The sequence below is a fragment of the Pelodiscus sinensis genome, chromosome 8 (assembly GCF_049634645.1).
Source record: "Pelodiscus sinensis isolate JC-2024 chromosome 8, ASM4963464v1, whole genome shotgun sequence".
Classification (NCBI taxonomy): domain Eukaryota; kingdom Metazoa; phylum Chordata; order Testudines; family Trionychidae; genus Pelodiscus; species Pelodiscus sinensis.
This window is the reverse complement of record NC_134718.1, coordinates 70,964,094-70,973,951: the sequence shown is the minus strand read 5'-3', so window position 1 is coordinate 70,973,951 and position 9,858 is coordinate 70,964,094.

Below are 9,858 nucleotides of genomic sequence, written 5' to 3'. Positions count from 1 at the left end.
CAGCACAATTCATGACTTAGAGCATTGTCTCCCAATTTTATTTGGCCACGGAACCCTTTTAAACTCGAAAGAATTTTGTAGAACCCCTCATAACAGTCTAATACATGGAGCTGAAACAGTAGACCACAAATAAGTAAGGATAATAAGAAACAAATGCTAAACAAGGTCATCAGATCAACATGTAGTTTAATTGCACATATTTAGAAACAAAAATCACGTTTAATGTGTACACACTGTTAACGGTGGTATATATCAGGCGATCGCACCACTGACTGACTGGCTGAGTAGTGACAACATCGTCTCCACTCTCTGGTTAAGCTGGCATTACACAGGGACACTTATCGCGGCAAACACAAATGAAAATTGTTTTCAATAAAATTCATAAATGCTTAAATATTAATTTATTTTTAATAATAACATATGATTGTAATGGAATTTTCTCGCGGAACCCTTACTTTCACTTCGCAGAACCCCGGGGGTCAGCATCATGCCCCCTTTTTGATTTTTGAGAAACCCTCAGCCCCTCCCCCCCCAAAATAGCAGCAAAACTTGTTAAGCAAAAAAAGAAGAAAAAAGGAACTGACCAGGGCCGAAAAACAAAAACAGCAGCAAAATTTAGGGGGGTGGGCATTGATGGGGGGGGCTGGATCACCTCGCGCCCCCCCTGGAATTTCTTCATGTCCCCTCAGGGGGGCACGCCCCCCCAGTTTGGGAACCCATGGCTTAAAGGATTTTCTTCAAATGGATGACGAAATTTAATTGATGCCCGTGGAGCTAGTTAAACCAGAAATGAAGTTGGCCCATGGTACTTTCTGCTTTTTTTCAAAATAAACTTCAATGACAGGAAAACTTATGGGTGTAACCAGGACGTGACTTTTCAAAGTCAGCACTATGGATAAAATATGTTCTCTGACTTTGTAGCTGTCCAACTTCTCTATCACCAGCCCTAAGGATAATTCTTGCTTATAGGCTTGCTTAGAAAAAGAAAGCATGAGATTTCAGAACGAAGGCTAAGGAAATAAAGATACTGCCCATGGTTCTACCTTCGCTCAGGGTACGTCTACACTGTAGAGCTATTTCGGGATACTGGAAGTATCCCGAAATAGCTAGTCTGTGTCTACTTAAGCAGCTCATTATTTTGAAATACATTTCAAAATAACGGGCGGCTTATTCCAATGTCCCAGTAACCCTCGATCCACAAGGGCTAAGGGGAATTTTGGAACAGCTTGTTATTTCTAAATTTGTTACTGTGTAGACAAATTATGAAATGAGCTATTTTGAAATAGCATCGAAATGAGCTATGCGAATCGCGTAGCTTATTTTGAGCTAAGGGTGCTGTGTAGACGTACCCCTAGAGATACCCCCCCAGGGTGAAGACTGAACCCCTCACTAACTGTGCCCTTTGGGCCTCCTTCTGAAATATGACAAAGTGCCAGGACTGACACGTTTGGCAGAACAGATGGGTTCACAGCCACAATAAAAGGGACAAGTGTCAGCTGAACAACCCACTGCGGTTTTCTGTACAATATTGTACAAAGTCTTTCATCCCCCATTATACCCTGAACTGCTTTAGGGAATTGAGGAAATAAAAGAAGAGGGCGGGAGAAATGAAAGGTATGGACAAAGGAGAAGAGATAAGACAGACTTTGCTTTTGATCTAAACATTTCCAAAGCATCTATCACTGTCGTCGCTGGCCCCAGGCTTCCTTGAATTCATTCCTAACTGTGAGGTGTGGGTAGCCTCCAACCTCCTGCAGCCACTCTGGAACCTGCTGCCTCTCAGGGCTGGCCCATTCTTCTCGCCACTACCTAGGGGCGCCACTCCCCCTCACTGCCTGCTGGGGGGCACTGGGCTCCTCTGGTCCTAAGTGGGGGCCATCACTGCCTGCCAATCTACCAGGCTACGTCTAGTCTGGCAAGATTTTCCGCAAATGCTTTTAACGGAAAAGTTTTCCCGTTAAAAGCATTTGCGGAAAAGAGCGTCTAGATTGGCACGGACGCTTTTGCGCAAAAGCACTTTTTGTGGAAAAGCGTCCGTGACAATCTAGACGCGGTTTTGCGCAAGAAAGCCCTGATCGCCATTTTTGCCATCGGGGCTTTTTTGCGCAAAACAATACCGCGTTGTCTACACTGGCCCTCTTGCGCAAAAGCATTTGCGCAAGAGGGCTTTTGCCTGAACGGGAGCAGCATAGTATTTCCACAAGAACACTGACAATCTTACATGAGATCGTCAGCGTTCTTGCGGAAATTCAAGCGGCCGGTGTAGACAGCTGGCAAGTTTTTCCGCAAAAGCAGGTGCTTTTGCGGAAAAACTTGCCAGTCTAGACGCAGCCCCAATGCATAAAGTCGGGGGCAGTGGGGCAACATCCTTCACATCATCCCACCTCCACCCATGGCAGACCACTCAGGACTGTGTCACGGCCCATAGTTTGGGAACCCCAATACAGATGACAGAAATAACAGCAATGAGGTCCCAGGCAATGGTTTATATTTAATATTATCTCCCGGAACATTTGGCCTTGTGAGCCTTGCCTAAGATTTCAAAGGAGCTACTACCTGACACCTTAGACTCTTTTTACTTTAAACGAGCCTTTCTAGTCAACAATCTGCATAGACACAAATCTCCCTTGCACGCCAAATTTTCAGTACATCTCAAACAAAGGGCACGTTCTTTATATGTAAGTTTTATGACAACACGCCTTTCTGTAGCCTCAGGTAAGCGATCCATTTAAAACAAAATAACAGGGTGTGGATTTTTAAATCCACCAGAGTCCTGTAGGGAGTACACTGCATTCAATAGCCTCGTATGCACTGAGAAAATTACCCATTGCCAACTGCAGCTGAATTGATAGTGGACACAATTTGTCCTTATTTACACTTGCTGTTAAACTATGTCCTGCACCAGCTGAGTTATACCAGGTGTGAATTTCTTGTAGGCAAGACTTTTTAAACTTTATGAATCCCAGTAACGGTCTCCTATACTAGGGATGTGGGAAGATCAAAAAACTCCCTGAGGGTCTGTGCCATACAAATCTACCTGGGCACTGCTTAGATATTATGGTAATACGTGCTACAGACTATCCAAAGAGAGACCTTGATTCCTTTATTTAATCCTCAATGAAGGACTCTGTTCTCCTGGTTTTTCACCTACCCCTTTCCAAAGTTCTCATGTCATGGTGACCTTGGTGGCCTGATGAATTTTGGATGGAACTCCTTTCCGAGCACATTGATGCTGCTCCTACATCAGCTCAAAGCAATACAAAGCAAACCAGCCATTCAGTTAGCCATTGCTAGTGTGCTTCTTTCAGATCCTCATAAGATACTGTAGCAAAAAGGGCTTATATAATCTCAAATAGGAGCAATACCTCTGTATTTGGCACTGGTGTGACTGTTGCTTGAAAACTGAGTCCAGTACTGGAGCCCATCATTCATGAAAGTTGTTGATAAATTGGCAAGGATTCAGAGAAGAGCTGCAAGAATGATGAAAGGATTCGAAAATCTGTTCTACAGTCACAGATACAATGAGATCCATCTATTTAGAGCATAATAAAGAGACGGTAAAGGGCTGACCAGATCAAAGCTTATCTACATGGGGAACAAATATTCAATAATGGGCTTGTCAATCTAGCAGAGAAAGAGAACACAATCCTAAGGCTAGAAGTTGATGCTTGACCAATTCAGACTGGAATTAAATTTTTAGCAGCGAGACTTGTCAATCATTGGAACAGTTTACCAAAGGTCATGGTGGAGTCTTTATCTTGTCAATTGTAAAGTTAAAATGAGCTATCTTTTTAAAAGATGTGTTCTGAGTTTGAAAGGAATTATTTTGGGGGTGTTTTGTGACCTGTGTTATACAGAAGCTCACACTAGATGATCATAGTAGTCACTTCTTGCCTTTGAATCTATGCTCAAGGACGTAAAGAGATCAGGTTCAAGCTTGAAAGCCAAAGTTTTGGCGCTCACACAGAATACCGATTGGGCCCTTCCTCTGAAATGCCACTCTTGGTTTGGAATAAGTTTTGAAAGCAGAATGCAAAACAAAGATTTAACATTTTCCTGACCTGTGAATTAAAATGCAAAAGTTGAACCTTTCTTAAGAAAACCATCATCTACCAAACATATTTAACACAACAAGAACACACTTAGACCATCAGAAGTGTCAACATTTCTAGCTTGTGACTAGTGTGTACAGGGGATTGAGGTTAAAATTTAAAAGGTCTGAATTTTCCTAAAATGATGCTCAATCAGTTACCTGCCAAGCACAGAAACACTGGAGGTCTGTTTATTGTTTCTCCTCCCTGACTCTTCATTTAAAATCTTGAAAAGACTTCAAACGTGTTCATAATTTTTGACATGACCTCACCAGAGAAAATCCCATAAACACACACAAAGAGAAGACATAAATCTGCTGCTGCTCCTTGTTATTACCACCTGGCACCACCCATTTAGATATTCTGAATTAAAGCAGAAATAGGAATCAGGAAATCGATTTTAGCTAGCATTTTCATGATCTTTTCCAATCAGGAGTTGCAATGTTTCACCCTCATAGTAAATTGCATTCCTTTTCTTTCTAGAACATGTCTCTTATGAAACTGAAAGAGTATTCTAAAGGAAGTCGCAAACAAATTTCAAATCCGAAACAGAGAAGATGGGATTCTGCTCTTGTGTTAGTTTTACACTGTCCGCCCATTGACCTCAATGGAATTGCTACCCATTTACATCTTTGTGAGGGCAGACTCTGGCCTACTTGGTAGTGGTTGGACCTAGTATAAGCTTGTACAACTCCATGAATGTGGTATATAAAGTCTTTTAATACACTCGCTTGCATGGGTATTAACAAGTCAGAACACTTTTCAGGGAGCACATATTATTCAGATCTGTGCAGCCAGTAAAATTGCAGCCTTAGGCCTACGCTGTAATGGGAAGGACTTTGGAAATTTCGGCAGCAGCTAATGGTTGAGCACATAAAAACACTCCACCTTACTGCCTCCAGCTATAGAAAATATGCAGTGTGTGCAATCTGCTGTATGTGTCATGAAATCATATAGCTTTCCAGAAGATCTACTGATCTCAGGAAATAAAAAAAGGGGGATGGATTTGGACTTGCTGCTCAGTATGTTGAATAATATCACATCACCCACCCAAAAGACCTATGGGGAAGAGCCTCACTTTTCTGTCTTGCCGCTGGTTTCAAGATAGGCTTTATAATGATGCAGAAACATTCAGAATGCAGAATCCATGGCATTCAGTCTGGGTCTTCAAAATGCTGGGTTTATATTATTTACTACTAGCAGATTTACCCAGCGTTGCTGGGGCGTGTAACTCAAGAAATATTGGGTTGGGTATTATTGGGAAATAAAAGGAAAATGCAGATATGTTATGTAAACAACTGTAATTTTCATAAAGGAAGGAAAAAAGTTTGTGATGTATCAAACATTAGATAGAGTTTGTTGCTAGACAATATTTGCAGATTTTCTGTCTTTTGCTAGCATAAACAGAGTTTTGGCACTTTCCATTCTCACTTTAGCCACATATAGTATGCTAAATGTGCAAAGCAATCCATTCTCAAATCCATTCCTGTGACCGTGAAGGACTGACCCTGCGCTTTATTTATTGTCATTGAAAAAGCTAGTCGTACTGGAGATGTTTAAACTGAAATGGGTAATCTGTAGCTACCAGTGGAATCCATGGAATAAAGACATCCTGCCCTTTGGCAAATCCAGTCAAAACAGTAGGTTTGATGGTGTGTGGCTTCAAAGATTTAATGCAGTCTTGTGCCATTGCAAAGTGTTGGAGCATCCAAGTTTCTTCAACGCATGACTGGGCACCCAGCTTTTGACACCAGGCGATGTTGTGGCATTCCGCTAGGAGTGAGTGAATTCAGAAATTCCGTGGGACATTGAACCGCTTCATTGACATCCACAACTGTGTCAGTTGAGTTGTAGCACACAGTCTCTCCACCCCGGGTGAAGTGGTGTGGGAGGAGTGGAGGGGAGGCAAACCCCAGGCCCTGTGAGGAGGCGCGGGGCAGGAGGGAGGGAATCCCCATGCTCCGGGTGAAGTAGGGAAGAGGGGGAAATTGCTAGGCCCCATAGGAACCTTGCCGGGGTGGGGGGGCGATCTCCCTGCGCCTACGTGGAATGGTGGGGGACAGCATGTGTGCAGGCCCTGTAGGAGGGGAGGGGGAATCACTAGGCCCTGTAGATGCAGTGGGAGGGTAGGTACCTTACCCATAGAAGGTGGCCTGGACGGCAGCATGCAAAGCCCCATCCCTAGCTGTTCTGTCTCATACTGGTGTGGCTGTCCCCAGTGCTCACTATGCTGTATCCTGTCCCCACTTGCTGCCCCCGGTGGAGAGTGTGAGGATCGTGTTCCTCCTCTCTCTGCTCCTCCCTTTCTATATTACGGAAAACAGAACCATTTCTGCCACGTCCCATGTTCCCAGCACAACCAAACCCTGACCTTGCTTTAAGGTAGGGTAAGAAGAAGCTTCCTACCAAGTTTGGTGCCCCTAAGCTGTTACTGTTTAGGAAAAGCGTTTGCATAAGTAGACAGACATTTCATTTCAAATATATATATAAATTATGTCCTATATATCTCACAAACATTAACTGTTTTGCTACTACGGACAGAGTAAACTCTTACACAGGAACAGAATATCAGTGATGTTCTTGTGCAATCAGTACCAGTGTATGAATATTAGTGCTTTCATAGGAATGTAAGATTAACGAGTGAGATCATGTTATACAGTTCTCTGAACATGTACAGTCAGATTCTGGGATAAACTCATATAATTTGAAGGGAGACAAATCAGACAACACTTTATGTATTAAATGGCTAGCGAAAACTAAATTGGAGGTATATTTGGTCCTTTGTTCTTTAGGCAACAAAGCATCCCTGAAAAGATTCAAGGGACAATATCATTCTACAAGTACACCTCAAAATTGTTATAATATGGTGAAGAAAATCCTCCAATGTCATTTTATTTCTCTGTCTTGTTTTGCTTAAACAAAATCACTCTGCTGAAGAAATGAACAAAATCAAACCATAGCCACTATTAATTTATAATCTAGCTGTGTATTGTAATAAACTGGCTAATTGTGTATATGTAACAGTGCCCTCTATTGGATGCAATTAGAAGTGCTCCATAATGTGCCATAAACTCTATAATACTAATAACAAGTAATAAAGATTAGTCTGTAGCTCAAATAATAGGAACCTGTTCTTTTTGAGCAGGAAGATTTTGGTTGTATCCCTCTTGCTACCATGAAATATTAACTAGCTAAACTCCCAGACGTGGTCTTATGATTAAGGGCCTGGACTGGATGGCACAAAGATCGCAATTCAGTTCCCAAATCTACCATAAACTTCCTGTGTAGGCAAGCCAGTGGACTTCAGGTAAACTAAACATCTGCTTAAGCACAATGCTGAATGAGGACCATAATAACTGTGCTCTCTATCTGTGAATAGGGATAATATTTCCTTTCTCATACCCTTTGTCTACTTGATTTATATGATAAATTCTTCAGGCGTTCAACTGTCGTTTACTTTGTACAGTATACATATAGGCCCCTAGCACAACAGAATCATAATTTCAGTTGCAGTAACTAGATTCTACCATAATAACTAAGTGTATTATGGTTCTGTTGCATATCGACATTTTTCACGTTAAGTTTCTTGCAAAAACTTAATGGAATCTTAGCAGTCAAGAATATCTAAAATCTAAAACTCAGTTCATCTTGTGCAATTGAAAAATTAGCATGTCTGCACAAAAAGAATGAGTAATCTAAAAAAGGTATCACTAAGATGGAAGAAAACTTCTTGAGAAGTTTGAGACATACAATATTGGTTACTGTACATTTGAATTTCCACTCACTTGAAAAGTGCAATTGTACTAGGGGTTTTGCTAAAATATGACATACAACTTTCATTGTAGATCTATAGGAATACATTTTGACATATTTAAAAATAGTTATATGATATTTATTGCAGATACAAGAGACATAGGTCACATTTTCGGCTCACCAGATGCGGCAAGATCCATTGAAATGATAAATATTCACGTGCTTAAAGAATAACTTATCCTACTTGAATTTGAACTTTTTAAACTTGATGGGCTATAAGATTCTCCTCTGATCTTATTAAGAGGTCTACACCCAAAGGGAGAGAGTACAATTCAAGAGCAGAGATCTGTTGCATGCAACTAAGAGAACTTTAGGCATGGTGTAGTGATATAAAAAGCACACACACTTTAGTGAGTAGTTCTCCCATTGGATGCTACTGAATGGATGCACAGCCATTCTTAAATATAAGCTTAAAGTGGGCAAACGGTGTTCTGTTTTGGGCTGTTTGCTCTTCCATGGAAGACCACCTCTATATCGTGATCAATTTTTGGTATGAGGAATAGACAGATGTGTGTCTGTCTCACATTTTTAAAATAAAGTATTTGGGCCTCTGATTTTCCCCTTATGGACGATCTTTCCAAATTTTTTACCTCTCAATGCCTTTTTATCCAGTCATACTGCTTTATTTTCAGTTTTTTCATATTCTGTTTTCTTTACATTTCTCTACTCATATGATTTTGTTTAGCTTTGGCTTTAGGAAAACCTTATTGCTCTTGTCTTTGCAATTTTGAACTTGTTTCCATGAGATATTTTTAGTCTATGTGCACAGGGGGTTATAGTACTATTTCCTGTCTGTTATCAGTAGAGCCCTGTGCGAATACAAAATGTGTATTTTCATCCGTAGCCACAAAACTAAGCCGCGGATATCTGCATCCATGGATATAAAGCAGAAATGTGCAGATTTGCAGGGTTCTAGTTCTCAGGTGTGCTTAGGGTTGCCAAACTTCCAGGATCAGCATGGAGTTTCCAGAAATTATAGATTAATCATGAATTAAAAGATAATGTCCTGTGATAAAACTCATTTTATACCCATGCAAGTGACTGTATTAAAATACTTTATGGGCCACATTCATGGTGTAGTACAAGCTGATACCAGGTCTAACCATTATCAAGTGGGCCAGAGTCTGCCCTCACTGTAGTGTATATAGGTAACAATTTCATTGAGATCAGTGAGTTACAGTGTAAAGCTAAAACAAGAGCAAAATCCCACCTTTTCTGTTTTGGAGTTGAAGTTTGTTTGAGACTTCTTTTAGAATACTCTTCAGTTTCATAAAAGATCTGACTGAGAAAGAAAAGCAGTGCAATTTACTATAGCTGTGGGACATTGCAACTCCTGATTAGAAAAGATAATCTAAATGCCAGCTAAAACGGCCTTCTTGGTTCCTATTTCTGTTTTTCCTTCAGAATACCTAAGGGTACGTCTACACAGCAGCATTATTCCGAAATAACGTATTGCGCGTCTACACAGCAAGCCCATTATTTCAAAATAAATTTGAAATAATGGACTTCTTACTCCAACTTCTGTAAACCTCATTGTATGTAAACCTATTTCGAAATAAGCGCTGTGTAGACGTGCCCACATTTGAAATAAGCCTATTTGGGTAGCCTGTTTAGATTTTAGCCCTGCTGTGTAGAGGTGCCCTAAGTGGGTGGTGCCAAGTGGTAACAATGGAGCAGCAGCAGATCACACAGGAATCGGTCCGGCCAAAATGGGCTACGCCAGGTCTGCCCCAAGAACGAGCCCACGGGCTGAAGGAGCAGAGATGGTCTCCCATGTCATGGGGGCTTGTTTCCAGCCAGTTTTTTTGCTCCTGTGAGGGAGAAGCTGGCCCAGTTTGAGTGAAATGCCCAGGGGCAATTCTCCCATTGCCACAGGACTGGCACTTGGGGTGGGCCACGGCCCAGCTGAGAGGTTGAGTGCAAGGCACTGGGTCGACTGGAGCAAGGCGGGGAT